Source organism: Leptonychotes weddellii, chromosome 1 (genome assembly GCF_054177405.1).
Source record: "Leptonychotes weddellii isolate Sample4059 chromosome 1, ASM5417740v2, whole genome shotgun sequence".
NCBI classification, from domain to species: Eukaryota; Metazoa; Chordata; class Mammalia; order Carnivora; family Phocidae; genus Leptonychotes; species Leptonychotes weddellii.
Window position 1 is genome coordinate 71,880,762 of NC_138369.1, and position 16,576 is coordinate 71,897,337.

General features: G+C 38.3%; 1 long non-coding RNA gene across 1 annotated transcript; it reads left to right on the forward strand.

Moving 5' to 3' along the window:
- Positions 1-2,337: 2,337 nt before the first annotated feature.
- Positions 2,338-15,350, forward strand: LOC145717132 (uncharacterized). Its single transcript, XR_014140166.1, has 3 exons — positions 2,338-2,450; positions 13,336-13,849; positions 14,586-15,350. It is a non-coding gene; the product is annotated as an uncharacterized LOC145717132 (long non-coding RNA).
- The last annotated feature ends 1,226 nt before the right edge of the window (positions 15,351-16,576 follow it).

The window sequence follows — 16,576 nt, forward strand, 5'->3', positions numbered from 1 at the left end:
TTTCCCGGTAATGTTTAGCATTCCTTAGCTTGTAGATGCATCACTCTGATCTCTGCCTTCATCTTTCCATGATGTTCTCCCTCCCTGTATGTTTGTCTGTCTCTGTCCTAACTCCCCCCCACCTCTTTTTAGGGACACAGTTATACTGGATTAAGACTTACCCTAATAACCTCATCTTAACTTGATCCCCTGCCAAGACCAACTTTCCAAATAAGGTCACATTTACAGATAACCGGGGGTTAGGACTTCAACATGGTGGTGACAGAGGACATGCTATTAATATATGGATTATCATATGAAATTCAGTGTCCCTGGGTGAAAATGCTCTGACATGGCCCTTATATCCTTCCTATTCTAATGGGTGGAAACATGCTCAAAAAATGCCAGAATTTAACATTTTATCAACATAAAACCAACTTGTAAAGGAAACCTAAGTAAATTCCTTCCATTATGTGCCTAGAAAACTACGGATCCTTCAAAATATTGTGGAGGCGTCATCTCAGAGACACCATTTCCAGCCCACCTTATTGTCTGTTTGCCCTCTAGATCCATGGTCACTTTTCCCTTCTGCTGTCTGCCTGGAAAGGCTGAGTTCATAGACTATGTCAGCTAGGCTCTCAAGTCCTGTCACTTCAGGCTGTGGGGCCCTCCAGGTGGAGATAGGAAACAGGCAAGAGGGTAAGATCTGGGGATATATCTCCCTAGATCTTTGCTGTGAACTTGCTTTTGGCTTTGTCTCTCAAATGAAGTCTGTTGTTTTTCTCAAGGCCTCTGACTACACAGCTTTGCTTTCAGATCCAGGACCCTTTCCTCCCCTTTGGACCATGGATGATAATAGCTGAGCTTGTACTAAATCCTGGATGACAGCTTTTTGCCTATGCTCCCTTACATCCACATGTTTGTTAAAAAAAAAAAAATCCTTATAGAATTATTCTTTTATAATAGAATATATCTGATTTGTATTAGGACCCTGACTGATACATCCCCAATCCCCACCCTCCTCTGTCTTTCAGGTGTTTAATTTTTAATCTTCCAGGATTTAATTCTATTTATCTAGGAAATCATACTTTATTGTATTTTATATAAACAATGATATATACCAGTCTGACTCTCCTACTAGGCTAAGAGGAACAAACTATCAAGTCAGATACTGTAGGGGCACCATTAGTAAAAATGAAATCCAACCCTTCAAGTGGAATTCATATGCCCAATGAAAATGACTACATCTAGAATTTGTTTAAATCTGCCCTCTCCCCTGCCCCTGGCAATTGACCTTTAAAAGCCAGTGGTGTTTAAATTCATTTCAGGACCATAGGTCTTCCCTATATAATACATTGTTTGTCCAAATAAAGTAAATGAGAAAACATAATCCTAGAGAGAAAAAAGGAACAGCCTTAGGAAGCATTAACTTCATTCTGTATGCTTAGTTGTGCAAGAAATATTACTCTCTTTTCCATAAATGAGGCCATTTCAAAAGCTTACAGGGAAATTGAACTTTAGCCATTTTCCGTGTTCCACTTTTGGAATTTTACAGTGACAAGGTGTTTGGAGGGAATGCTGTGGAACTAGTCATGAGTCATTTGTCCACATAGATACTGCCATGGCTTCCACGGTCCTGGAAGCTCTGTCTTACCTACTTGCAGTTTGAGGCCCCGAAATCCTTCAGTGAAGCTTCCTCTGCTCCCACACACCTAGACAGACCTGATAAATCATTTTCTTTCTGAAATCCTTCTCACTATCAAGCCATGTGGAAGCTCTATCTCATCTTTTTCCTTTCTTCCCTTTTGAATTTCTAACCTTCAGCCAAGGGGAAATCTCCTTCCCCTCTGTGTTTTTTACTAAGACATCTTGTCTGTAGTGGAGTCCTCTTCCTTCAGCTGTTGACCAATCTGCTCAAGTCCCCTTAAGTCTTAGCAGGGTGGAACAGAAAAGCCACAGAGAATTGGGTCTTCAGCTTTGATCACAGGAGCAAAGGAACAAGGAGGAAATAAAGGGTGAAAAAAGCCCCGCACAGCGATTAGCATTTCAGAATATTATCCTACCATAATATCATACATTGAGTCGGGGAGATAAGCGTGTGGCTGTGATGAGGAAATGAAGCAGGAGTCTGGAGCAAGTGAGATTACGACTGGGTTAAGAAGTAGCTGTAGGCAGAGAAGGTGGGGTAGTTGAAAATCCTAGGCCTAATCAGACTCATGTCATCTCTAGGCTTTTTAAATAGTTGTTTCTACAGGGACTGACTGACTTTAGATAAACAAGGACTTTCTTCAGGAGAGACATGACCACACCCAAGCTAGAGAACGAAATGCGGTTGTGTCACACTTTCATAATCATTTACATCAAATTGCCTGATTAGCTGGGTGGGAACCCATGATACAACTCATCAGTTTACCCAGAGCTGGCCCAACAGGAAATCAGCTACCCACCTGCCTAAAGCCTGTGTGGAAAAGGTAAGGCCAGATACCACTGGAGAAATCCCCTACATTGCGTCTGGGTAACTGTTTCTTATCTGCATCTGTCTGACGTACTTGCTCCTCATATTGCTTTTTACTCTTTCCACTTCTGCCCAGCTCTTCTGAGTTACCTAAAGTTGCAGCTCAGTGGTTCCGTGTATCATTTCTTTTACTCACCAAATGTGCACCTAATGGCACCTACTTCAGCTTCTCCTTTTATTCAGTACCTCAGGAATTCAGCATTTCTAGATCAGTGATCCTCAAACTTGAGTGTGCGTCAGAATTACCTGGAGGGCCTGTTCACACAGATCGGTAGGCTCCACCCCTGGAATTTCTGACTCAGTGGGTCTGGGGAGAAACTTGAGGATGTTCCTTTCTAACACATTCCCAGGCGATGCTGGTCTAGCAATGCCAGAGTACAAATGCTTACGTTTTGAAATGGGACCCTTAATCTTGCTCTCCTAAAAGCCAAGTGTTTCAGTGACAAAAGGATCATTCCATTTTTTTCCAGCCTGTGTGCTTTGATACAAAGTCAATTGGGAGAATGTAAGAATTTTTCTCTAGACTCACTTTCAGGTGAGGCCTATACAGTACCGTGTGAATTATTTATTTACTACATATTTAGTAAGCACCTACTTTCTGTGGTAGGTATTGTGAGTATATGAATATGAGACATTCTGTGCCTTATCGGAAGGAGATAATACTGTGTAATCAAAAGCATGCAACTTTTGGAGTCCCAAAGTCTAGGCGAAAGCCTGTCTCTGCTACAAGGGATGCTATGTATGGCTCCCCAGACTTTGCGTTGTAAAATTCAGGGCCACTGTGTCATCTTTGCTCAGCTGGAGCTACATGTCTAAGAATTCTGTTCCTTGTAGGATTCTGGTCAGGGTGGGTCCCAAGAGAAATTTGTGCAAGATGGAAGCAGCAGCCATTAGACTCTAAGCCCCCTGTAGGGCAACATGCAGTGTAGTAGCTTGTGCATATTATCACCGATCTCATGGCTCACCTCTGAGGCACGGGCCACAGCCAGGCTGTAGCTCCAGTTCAGCTTCTCTGAGACCTAGGCCAGGTCTAAGTACAGCCACAAGGTGAAAGGCGCTGGCTCCTGCTGCACATTGCCCAACTCACTGGGGTTGGGGGCAGCAAGACACAGATATGGGTTCCAATATGTCCCTGTGCTATCCATTTTTCCTTGGGTCTTTCAGTTTGTTCTTGCTTTCCCCCACTTTATATAATATTGTCTTAGCACTTGTAGCCCTGGTCACCTACAATTACTTTCATCCCACTCTAGAGCCACCAACTTCCCATAGACTCTTTATCAGCTCTCACAATTATGTAAGACCTAATCTCTACCATAGATCCCTTATTCTACATCACTGTTAGTGGTTCTGCTTCTCTATCAAATCCTGAAAGGTAGAGGCACCATTTACATGGTGCTCTTTGGGGTTTTGCAATGTGCAACCTGTACAATTATATTTGTTAGCCTTGTTCTAATACTTATGATCTAAATGACCTTGGTGAACCCGTGGAACTTCACTCAGTTTCAATTTGCTCATATGTAAACTGGGAATAGCAATAAGTAATTCAAAGTATTATTTTGAGGATTAAGTGAGCTAGCATATGCAAAATGCCCTGGCCATTCTAACTTAATATAATAATCCCAATCCTCACTGTTATTCTCTATACCATTATTGTGTTTCAATTTCTAAATATCACTTACCTCTCTCCAAAGAGTCTTATTTATTTCTTTTTCACATGTTTATGACCTACGTTCCTCCACTAGGATATACACTGTATAAGGCAATGTGCCTTTTCTACTATGTTTACTGTTGTAGTCCCAATGCTTGGCTCCAAAACATGCTTTGATACTCAATAATATGATGGATGGCTGGAGCAGAGAAAGTGGGGGGTATACATGGATGAATGACTGAATGAATTAATGAATAAAATGCCTAGAAGAGCGGCTAGTTCATGATGAGAATTTGTAAACTAGTAATGGAAATGTGTCCACCATTAGCCACAATATCTAATAGATTGAGATATATGTCATAAAAATGGGGGCATATAATTTGAGAACACAGGGAAGTCAAATTTAGTTAAGTAATAAATCAAAACTTTATGGATAAAAAGACATTTTTAATCTTACCCATCTTAAATTATGGGTAAAATTTTAACTGGAGAAGGTTAGGTAAGAGAGTAGGAGGAAAAAAAGGAAAAAACTCAGGTGTTTAGCAAAGCATAGGATATGTTGGAATAGTAAATGGCCTTTTTGCCTAGAATATAAAGTTAGTAACAAGAAATTTGTAGAGAGTAAATAGGATAAATTTGTAGAAGGGAAATGAGGACTAAATCATGGAAGCCTTTTAATTGCTCTCTAATTACTTAAAACTTTATTTTGTTGAACAGTATTTTACTGAATGGGTGCCCCACAGAGCACTAGCACTAGCTATTCAAGGTGCTCTAGGGGGAAAAAAAAAAAGGGTGTTCCTGGTCAAGTACCATATCCTTTAACTTCCTGTTGGAGTATTACCAGTACATTAGCATATTTAGGGCTCATGTTATCTCTAGGCTTTTTAAATAGTTGGAAGGAAAGAAGGGAGGGAAGGGGGAGGGTGAAACTGCCTCAGTTCAGAAAACATATAAAGATTATTTAACAACATGAGAGTCTCTGATTAAACCTAAGTACATTATGAAAAAGCCTAATAACATGGACATGGTCCAACAAATTTTTTTCTGACTTTTTGAGGCATCATATCAAGACCAGTGTATCTCTCAGATGCCTTCTAATTCTTTACCTTTATCAATATAGTGTTAACAAAATGCAGTTTGGTATTTGCATGAGTGAGTCAGCTTTCAAAGACTATGGTCCTGTGTATATGCTGTGAATGGTAGGAGCCATTTGAGCATGCACACTAAGGCACATCTATTTAGAAACACAAATAATCAGAAAATGGAGCAAAGTAGAGGGGGTGTTGTCATCTGATGAAGAGTGCTGAGAAGAAGATGGGTATTTGGGATCTAAAATTAGTCCATATTTTTACGGTTCAAAATTTTTGTCTACATAGACACGATAAAGGTGTCTTTCCAGCAAGCACGTTTTTAAAGGAAAAAGAAAAGCAATTTTTATTTGACATTAACATTTGCTTAATGGATAGTGTCAGCTGACATGAAGAAAAGTTGGCCAGGTACAGTTAGGGTAGACTGAATTCTCTGGGGGAGGCGGAGAAAAACTGGATTATTCTGGTATGAAATTCATTTAAATATCAATAATAAAGTAATGAGATTTTCAGAGAATCGCTTAAGCAGGAAAAAATGGCATAAAGTTATTAAATCTAAAGCAGAATAAGGGTTCTTTAAAAGTTTTAGCTCTTAATGTTTTAAACAGTAATTTCATGTTTCTTTTCTGATAAAAAAGAAAAGATCCATCTTTTCTGGTTTTGCGTGAAATCTAAATATTGTTTTGCTCATTGTACGAATTTACTGCTGAAATTTTAGTGTTGTGAATCAGCTTAGCATCGCACATTAAATGGATATTGATCTAACATTAGAAATAAAAAACAATACCCATTAAATTAATCAATAAGGATTTAATTCCTGATGAACTCAGCAGCCTAAAGTGGGGTATTTGTTTGCTTTTCTCTTTTCCAAGCAAACTATTTCACGATTATAGGAAATAATCCAACATTTAAGATTATACTGGGGGAAAACAGCATTGGTGAAAGCTGCAGTTTGTAATTGCAAAGTTAATTATCTTTCCTAAACCATCAGTTGTCACTTAGAGAGACCAGATTCTTGCAGACTCTCCAGGGACAGCCTTTATTTCATTCCTAATGGCTTGGGACCCACCATTTTGCTGTCTCTGAACATTTGGTCACTGAATGCACCATTTATGGAGTATTGTTTAATTAAGGACAAATTAAGAGAACTGTGCACAGAATTTAATTTCATATACTCTGTAAATTCTTTTAAAGAGGATACTAACTATAGGCATGATAAGTTTTCATTATCCATTGCTTCTATAAGGTATTGACAATTTATTGTTTGCAACAGTTCCAAGTTTTGTTTACTCTTCAGGGGATTTTATTGGCACTGTACTTTTTGTGCTTCACAGAATCCTATGGAGGCATCTGATTCTTCATTAACCCCTTCAGTACTGAATCACCCAGCTACAGAAACCCACATACTTGAAGGGTTGCATTTGGTCTTTGTAAAGACTAGGGATTTATGGGAAGGGTTGAATGGGAACTGACATCATTAAAACATGTGCTTAATGTTCTAGATCTTGGGATATAAAATATCTCAAGTGGATAGTCATTCATTCTTTCTTTCATTTGACAAATATTTTCTGAGGGCCTGCTATGCATCAGAAAATATTCTAATGGAGAATGCACCATTTACTAGGAAGTAGAGGAGTTCTGAAATATTTTGGTTTCAAAATTTTTTAGAATAAATTATCACCAGACTCCCCACTGCTTCCTTTGAAAAGTCAAGTGCAAATAATAAGTTTGCCTACTGGCACTCTGATAGAATAATTTTGTGTTAGGTACAAAGTAAATCTTAGAGATTTTATTGTCCAGATGTCCATATGTTACTGATGATAAACTAAGTCACAGAGAGGTTCTTTTACTTGTCCAAATTCACTCAACACATTAGTATCAAGTAGCAGATACTTGGATGCTCAAATGTAAAATTATTGAAAAATATCATTATTTAAGAAATAGTTACGAATAGTCTCTAAATTAGATAGGTAAAAATATCTGTAATATTAGGACTACTGTATTTCCATGTAACAGAAGCTCACTCAAACTCTCCTAGGCCACTGGAACATTTATTATAAGGATGTAAAAGCTTCAGAACAAACTGAAACCAGGAATTTGATCATCAGGATTCTTTACAGTCTTATAGTTGTGCCCCTCTGGGCATCTGCTTCATTCTTTTCTTCCTCGGTAGATATTTCTAATTTTTTCTCCTGTCCACTTGGAAAACATGGCTGCCAATAGCTCCTAGATTTACAGGTTATATTCTAGCAACTCAGAACATACACTCTCCTTCTGTTTAATCCAAAATTCCCAGGAAGGCACTCATTGGAGAAACTTGAGACCAAGTAGCTTCCTGAATCAATCCATGATGACCAAATAGGAAAGATCTCTTGAGGACACTGCAGTTAACTTATTCTATGACAGAGGTTCAACTGTAGATCAAGTAACTAATATGGAAGTTGGTGGGGGTAGAAGGATGGTGGGGGTGGGGAGAGATATGGGGTGGGGGGGGCCTGTGTATTAATTTTGAACCTGGATGCTTTTGCTAAAATCATCTGAATTCTTATTCTAAAAACTGAAAATAATTCAAATTCCCTTCAACAATAAAACAACTAAATAAATTGTGCTGTTTTTATATAATAAAATACTATATAGCAATAGAAAAGTAATAAAATGCAGCTACACACAATAACATGTATACACTTCACAAACAAAATAATTTTGAGTGAAAAAAAACCACAAACAAAAAAAAGCATGATTCCATTTATGTAAAATTAAAAAATAGACAAAGCTAGTGCTTAGTAATTCATACTTAAGTAGTAAAAAAAAAAAGCTATATAAAGCTATAAATAAAAGCAAGAAAAACTATATTGAAAAATCAGGATTCTCTTTGGGGAAGAATGATAAAATGGTTACTGAGAGGGCCCATGAAGAGGGTTTTGGAGACTGGCCATGTTTTATGTCTTGAGCTAGAAGGAGTGACATGGGTATTCACTTTGTGAGAATTTGCTGAGCTGTATATTTATGTTCTATGTACTTTTCATATGGGAATTATGATTCACAATATAAAATTAGCCAATATTTCTAAAAGGGGGTCTTGGCCCTGCACCCTCTTCCCAATTCAGAATTATCTCCAAAGAGTAGGAGGGACAACAGAACTCCCGCAAAATTTTGCGGCTCTAAGAGTAGAGGAGGCTTAGGTCCTGCTACTACTCTAGTTGTCAGGGTGATATCAAGTCTCATCAGAACACCTTCTTATTACCGTAGATCATGGGCGTAGAGAAGGTGTGTGTGCTCTGTTTGCCTTCATGGACTGGTCTGAAAAGCCCTACAGAGGCCTCTTTTGCCACCTCTGGTCATAGGGGGTGGGCACCAAATGCTCTACACAACCCTTAGTCCCGAGGGTTCACTAGACCTACAGACCCCTCTGGAATCCCCCAAGCCAAGGACTTTTTTTTTCAGACTGAAGGGTACCCCTGCCTCCAGCTCTAAACTCTTCAGTGGATATAAGCTTTTGAAGAAAGCACCCAGGAATTATACTTGCAAGCATCCCTAGGCATCAAAGCACAGAACCTGGGACCTATTTGAATTGGGGGTAAGAAAAGAGAAAAATACAGGTAAAAGAACAGTAACAACAGAAAAATTAACATTAAAATTACAAATTTAATATCTATAAATGAGCCTTTTACATCTATTTACCATTTAAAGTAGTTAGAATTGGCTGATAGCAACAAAAGACATGATCATTGAAACAAGTAGGAAGTTACTTTTTTTTAGCTTGTAATAAATCATGGAAGAAGACAGTTGCTAACATGGGTGCAGAGCAGTTGTACATTGTCAGGGCCAAGGACTCTTAAATATATTAACTTTTTCCATGTAGTCACAATATGCCTGCTCCACGTTAACCATCACAACTTCATTCAAGGAAGCAAGAAGACGGGAGAAGTGGTGGGAGAGTGGCACCATCCCTTCTGTAAAGAAAGGAAAATTTTCCCAAGACTCTTCCAGTGGCTATCTGCTTACAAAACTCATTGTTCAAAATCAAGCTCACTCTTAAGTGAAAGAAAGGCTTGAGACATGAACATCTAATAAGGCTCATTGAATCTCTGTTGCCACAAAAGCAGAGTGAATTGGATGTGGAGTAGAAAACCAAGAGTATCAACAGCATGGGTATTGCATTTTATTATTTATAAAAGTTTCACATCAAAGGATGAAGGCATATATAACTGCAGAGTTACTAAAAAGTTGTTAAAGGCAACCCAGTCTAAACTATGTCAGAAGCAAGAGCCTACCTTATTTCTGACAAACCTTAGAAAGGCCCATGGGGAGCCATATCCCTACTCAGAACCACAGTAAATTTGTTAATATGTGTTTATTTTTTGTTTACTTTGTTCAAAGCACGTTTATATAATTTCTGTGTTTCCAAGGTAAAACTCGGATAGAGGAGGAGGAGTACATTTAAAAGCACCTCAAATTCCCTCTGGCCCCATTTCCTAGTTTCACCTTTTAATAATTTCTCATAGCTTCCAGTATATAGAATCCTGAAGTGGTAACAGAATTACAATACATGAGTATCTCTTTGCTATTATAGCAACCAATTCTTAATTATTTTTCCCCCAACTGCGTAAGTCTTTCTTTTACAGGAATAGTGCTATTTTTTTTATAAAGCCAAAATCTGGACAGCAGCCCTTCATTCACCAGAAAAAGAAATAAATATCCCCATTAAAGAAAAAAGTGTGTGTGTGTATGTGTGTGTTTGTGTGTACACATATACACACATGAAGTGGGGCCAAGATAGATTTTATAAAAGACTGGATCACCTGACACAGTGTACAGGACTAAATCCTTGCAACTTGGATTCCTACCATAACAGAAAAAATGAGTATAAACATAGTAAATCAATAGGCAGATAGACAGGTAGATAGGTAGCTAATACTCTGATATGTATCCTCAGATTTGCAGATGTGCACACTCAGACTTGCAGCCAGACAAAAGGGTTTTTTATCATCATATTTCATAAAGAATCCCCTAGCCATGAACTAACTGCTAAAATATTTAGATAAGACTGAGTGTATAAAGAAGGAGGGGAAGAAAGAGGAGGGTGTGACAGGGGAGAGAGGGAAGATGTGGAGGAGAAAGACTGAGGAGCTTAGGCATAAAATGTCATCTGAATCATAGCTAACATATTGTTCACCCAACACTAAGATGCTATAGAAAAATTATACCAAATCCAAAACCTGTCAAATGAGATTTAGCAACACAGTTCAGAAGTTATCCCCTATTGGGTAACTGTCTATAATCTTGCAACAAACCCCATAAGTGTTCACGGTAGTTATTCCATATGCTAAGGGTAGCATATCATTTCAGAGCTGTCAGTTTTAATTTCAGTTTTATTAATTTTACCATAAGCCTACAGACATATATTTCAGAAGGCATATATCACAAAGATCGTAAACCCCCACAAAGAAGCTAGTGATAGTTATAGGTTATGTCACAGGTTTGATGGGAATTAGATTCTCAAGAGAATAGTAAGAGAAGGTTTAATGTATATGTCAAAGCATGCATGGAGAAACTAGCCTCTCCACAAATTGGCAGCTAAGATATGTCCAAGTGATTAAAAATATTTTGGTGAGGTTTGTTTTTGGTTTTTTTTTTAATTAACGACACATTGTGTCACAAAACTGTAACTTTCAGCAAACCTATGAGGTTGTGATGAAAGGTTTATTTTTTAAAATAAGAAAACTATTTTTTTAATTTCTAAAAGCCCTGCATCTTACATCAATATTTCTCAGTAACTTCATAATTTTTTTGAAAACTGGAATCAAATTTTTCATGGTGTATTAGCAGGCATCTTTCAATCACTGATTGGCTGGTGTCTGTGGACTTTAAAACATGTATAAAATGAAACAGATACTGTGGTCAGTTAAAGATGGCTGCAAATTCTTTGCCATTCATCCCACTGAAAGATAGAATCTATTTCTCTCCCCCTTGAATCTGGGGTGACTTGGGGACTTGTTTTGACCAATGGAATGTGGTAGGAGTGACTCTAAATTGCATGGCTAAGTCTTAAGATATGAGCCCTAAGAGTAATCTTAAACTAGTCTCACCAGTGGACACACAATCATGAAAAAATATTAAGTCTCAAATATGACCCACTGGTATCACATAAGAGTTTAGAACCCTAGGGCTTTCACCTTTACCTCTTAGCACATTCATGCTAGGAAGCCAGCTACCATGTAAGAAGTCCAACTACTCTTAGACCACCATGTTGCAAGGAAGCCCACCTCACTTGGAAAGAGAAGCTACATGGAGGAGTGTTGCAGTGCCAGATACATAAACGAAACTTTCTTAGACCTTCCACCTCAGCCCCATCAGTAACTGAATGCAGCTAAATGAATGACTCTAGTTGATACCCTGTAGCAGAAGTACTGCTCAGAAGAGCTCTGCCCAAATTCCAAACCCACAGGATGCTGAGAAATAATACATTGTTTTTGTCTTAAACTACTGTGTCTTGAGGTGCTTTGTAGTGTGCAGTAGATAACCTACACAGATTATGTGTATGGTATGTGCGCATGTATAAGTCTATATAATACATGCACATGCATATTTGCAATTTAAAGAGAAATGATGCAAAATAAAACCCGCAATAAGAGGGTACCTTTGTATATTCATAAAAAACAAATAAGCATGTATATACTGGGAGATGGGCACAAGGTAGACAAGAAAACACAAATGAGACACTTGTCACTATGTACCCTTTAAAAATATTTTTAAACAATGTTACTGTATTTTAATTATTTAAAATTTTATTACTAAAATTTAAAAATACTTACTCAGGGGCTGCTGGGTGGCTCGGTCAGTTAAGCGTCTGCCTTCTGCTCAGGTCATGATCCCAGGGTCCTTGGTTTGAGCCCTGCATCAGGCTCCCTGCTCAGCGGGTGTCTGCTTCTCCCTCTTCCTCTGACCGCCCCCCCCAACCCCCCGCTCATGTGCTCTCTCTCTCGCTCTGCTCTCTCTCTCAAATAAATAATAAAATCTTAAAAATATATATTCAGGCAGAGAGAGAGAGACAGAGACAGAGAGATAGAGAAGGAGAACGAGGTGGAGAGGAAGAGGGTTGTGATTTGAATGCTATTTATTTTTAATAAATTGACTTGCCAGGTAGTACTCTACCAGGAATGGCAGAGCTTTGGAAATACTTCTTTCAGGGATTATATTTTGAGCAGCCCGGATGCTAGCCCTAAAAGAAGTCTTCACAGAGGCTCATCAGTGAAAATGTACCATGAAAGAGTATTAAATCTCAATTGATGTACCCTTTGGTTATTGTGACATAAGAATTTAGCCCTCTAGGGCCAGGAAAGGTAAACCTATTCATTTAGGTATAATGTTTGAACTGAACATCTTTGCTCAAAAGAAGCCTCAATTTACCTTGTAAGTAAACTCCATTTTTCAGGAAAGATTTAGTAAAGATTCCTAGAACTCATCTAAAATCTATAAACTGTTCATTTAATATTGAAATGACCCAAACAAGAAGCTTTTCTACAAAGTATATACTTTAATAAGGGCTGTGTGTGTGTTGTGTAGATGATTATAGTTATCTTTATTGACTCTGATTTTTTAGTAAATATTTGTAATGTTAACTTGAGTATCTCTTCAAAAAAAGAAAAGATGGCTTTTAACTGGCTTTTGTCAGAAATCATCTTGAACTTCTCAGTCATGAAAACTGAATGTGCTGTCTGCCCTAGGATCTTTCCTATGCCTCACAAAAAGCACAGTATCATAAAAATCAGGCATGCAGTTCAACTCATGAGCATTTTTGAATGAAATGGGCAAAATAGCTCCTCAGTAAAATAAAGCCCAGTTTATTTTAATGATTACTGTGCTAATCGTTGAAGCAAATGAAAAACCTGGTCAGAATATTCAATGAGTACTGCACTGCAAAGTGGGATGTGAATATGACTCAGGAGGGCACGTGTCTCCCTGCATAAAACTTCATTCTCAGCATGGATTCACTGATTCACACCCAGTGAAAAATGATGCCTGTATTCCCACCCAGATATTCCTGCATCTGTATTTTGTCTTAATAATTATTTAACTATTACTTCAATATTCTAACTTTTTAGGGGATTTGAAAATTAAGAAGAAAATGTTTGAAGAAAATGCACCTTCCATAATAAACTGTCAAAAGAGAGAATGCACACACACGCGTGCTGGCCAAAGTTTCAACAACCTGGTCTTCAACCGTGTGAAAAAGTTGTCATGGGGGTCATGACAAACTTGAAAGCATAAAAACTTGCACCTGAAAGCATACGATTTGCTGAAATGAACATTTTATTTGAGGAGAGAATTACCAGAGTAGATTTAGTCTCACAGTAAGTATTTTGCCAAACTTCCTTTGAGACCAAATGTACCCTGCTATCTTTTTTGATTGTGCTTGCTGTCTTATGCCTCTTCCATCTTTATGGGAAGAAATTTACCAGAGCAGGTGCTACCCCTTTAAGCCTGGACCCCAAGCTGAACACATGTAGAACAGATCTAACACCAGCTCAGAGCAAGACACCAAACCCAGCTGGACCTATAGCTAGACCCACCCAGAGCCCAGCTTCCATATCCCAGCGCCAGCTGACCTACAGACAGGTGAGAAATAAATGGTTCTGGTGTATTCTGAAGATTTGGGGAGAATGGGATAAGTGGATTTTTGAAGAGCATTTGCTAAATACTCTGTATTTACACTTTTGATTTCTGGGTCTACTTAAGCAAACAGTAGGCAGAGAGAAAGCATAAAGGGGAATTGATATAAGCATCCGACAAAAAAAATTCTGACCAGGATCATGTCAGAAGAGGGACAAATGAGTTCAGAAAAACAAGCAAAATAAATGGACAAATAGACCTAGTCCCATTATACCTCATTGATAGCTAGGATTATGATGTCGATCATAAAAATATAGTCACATATTTAATTACACTTTTTTTTAAGATTTATTTATTTATATGACAGAGAGAGACACAGTGAGAGAGGGAACACAAGCAGGGGGAGTGGGAGAGGGAGAAGCAGGCTTCCCGCTGAGCAGGGAGCCCGACACAGGGCTTGATCCCAGGACCCTGGGACCATGACCTGAGCTGAAGGCAGACGCTTAACGACTGAGCCACCCAGGTGCCCCATATTTATATTACACTTTACCAAAAAAAATCTTTCTCGTATATATTAATTTTTGTCATGTGACCCCCACAACATGCAAATGAAGAAAACGGAGAAGACATTTTTTTTTTAATCTTCATTTCGTAAATTAGACAGACAAAGCTCAGAAAGTTTAAATGGCTCATCTGTTATCACCCTGTGCAAACATCTGACTCTAAGTCTTTTGTCTCCTAGGCCTGGCCTTTTCCACAACAATGCTTTTTCATCTCACTTTTGTCAGGAAAAGAGAAAAGTAAAAATGAAGACCTTACCCCAACCTGGAATTCAATACAGCATCTTGCCTAAGAACCATAAAATGCTGTAAAACATTAGCAGTGCTTATCGAAGGACCTTGTCTGTATGCTGCTTTAGGTTCATTTGGTTTTGTCTGTGGTACAGATGTGTCATCCAGGTCAATCACTCACCCTCCTTAGTGGTTGGCCTCCTACCTAATGTTACTGACTAAAGCTGAGTCCTAGCAATAGATGAAGTCAGAAATTGGAGAAAAAGGCATGGTGTTGGCTCCTATGTAATGGATTAAGCAGAAGCAAAATGCCAACAGTAATTAAAAATATATCTTGGTCCTGGGTTGATATTTAGCATCTTGTCCATTAGCTTACTGGCTTGAAAGTTCCCAGCCTTTGTGGGCATACCATTTGAGGGTTTTGATTTGGGCATTGTGGTAAACTCCAAACATTTGTCAGCACTCACTGGGGCTATTAATAGTAAAATGTACAAAGTTATATTGTATTAGATTTTTTTTTGTTTTGGTGTATTTTTCCATGGAAGTAATAGAACCATTGCCTTTCTCATTTAAAAAAATATTCTATGCTGACATTCCATTAGCCAAACATACAATAAGTTGCTCAGTCAGTTTTAGCACTAGGTTGTTCTCTGAATAAAAGCCAAGTATTTTATTCTAAAAACAAATGTCGCCTACTATGTGCCAGGAATTATGATACAAGATTAAATAAAACAAGATTCCAAAAATATTCCTTTGACTGGTTATTTGTTAGTTTTATGGTAAGAAAATAATTAAATCTCCCTAGTCTGCTTAAATAAATCAAATCCATTTGCTTGATGATGAATTCTTTTCAAGATCACCTACTATGAGAAAATGTGCTAGAAGTTCATTCAGAGATTTTCTCCAATTAAAACTTAACTAAAACAGAAGATAAGATGTGGACAGATATAAACGAAGCTCTAGAAACAGTTTCTCTGCCCTGAGTAACCTCCTTCCCGGATCCCCCAGTAAAGTATACTGCCTTTGTTCATCTGAAGGAGGTCTTTCGATCGTGTGGTTGTTGGTGTGATCTTCACAGAACCATCCTCCTTCCTATGGTCCCCTCCGGATTCTGCTACAAAAACTGGATCTGCTGCAGATCCACACAAATATGGGCAGAGGTGCTCTCTACTCCGCTCGTGGCACTTTTTCTTGGGCTCCTCAGACAGTCTTTCAGATATCCTGAGTTTCCCAAGTTTCTCTGGATTCCTTGGCTGATAGTCCCTTATTCCATCTTCAAAGCCAGCATTGTTAACTGTTCAAGTCCTTCTCACATCAAATCACTCTGATGTTGTCTGCTTTTGTTTTTATGGGCTCTTGTGATTACATTGGCTCGTCCACATAATCCAGGATAATTTCTCTGTCTCAAGGTCTTTAACTTAATCACATCAGCAAAGTCCCTTTGCCACGGGTTGCCAGGATTAGAACATGGACATCTTTGGGAGCATGGGGCATTATTCTGCCTACTACACACAAACCACACATACACATATAGTCTAGATAAAGACTATATAAACACACTCTAATTGAAATGGTATCTGATTCAACTCCCCCGTTCCTTCAGGCTCTCAAAGACTAAGAAGTGTACAATCTTATGTTTTTCAGAATGATTGTATGTTTCAATCATCCTCTCCCCAAACAATATAACTAGGTCACTTTCTACATAAACAGAAATCACCATTTAGTAAGAAGTATGAACTCTGAAGTCATAGAGACGTATTGTGACTTTGGGTGACATTTCTGAACTTTAATTTGTTCATAAATGAATGTGGGTAATATATCTCCTTTCATAAAGTATCCAGCACAGTACTCACTGGTACTCAACAGCTATTGTTTCTCTCTCCTAGACAGCTATCGTTCCCTCACAAACCCACCAAAATTTGCTCAAAGAAGAAAACTCAGC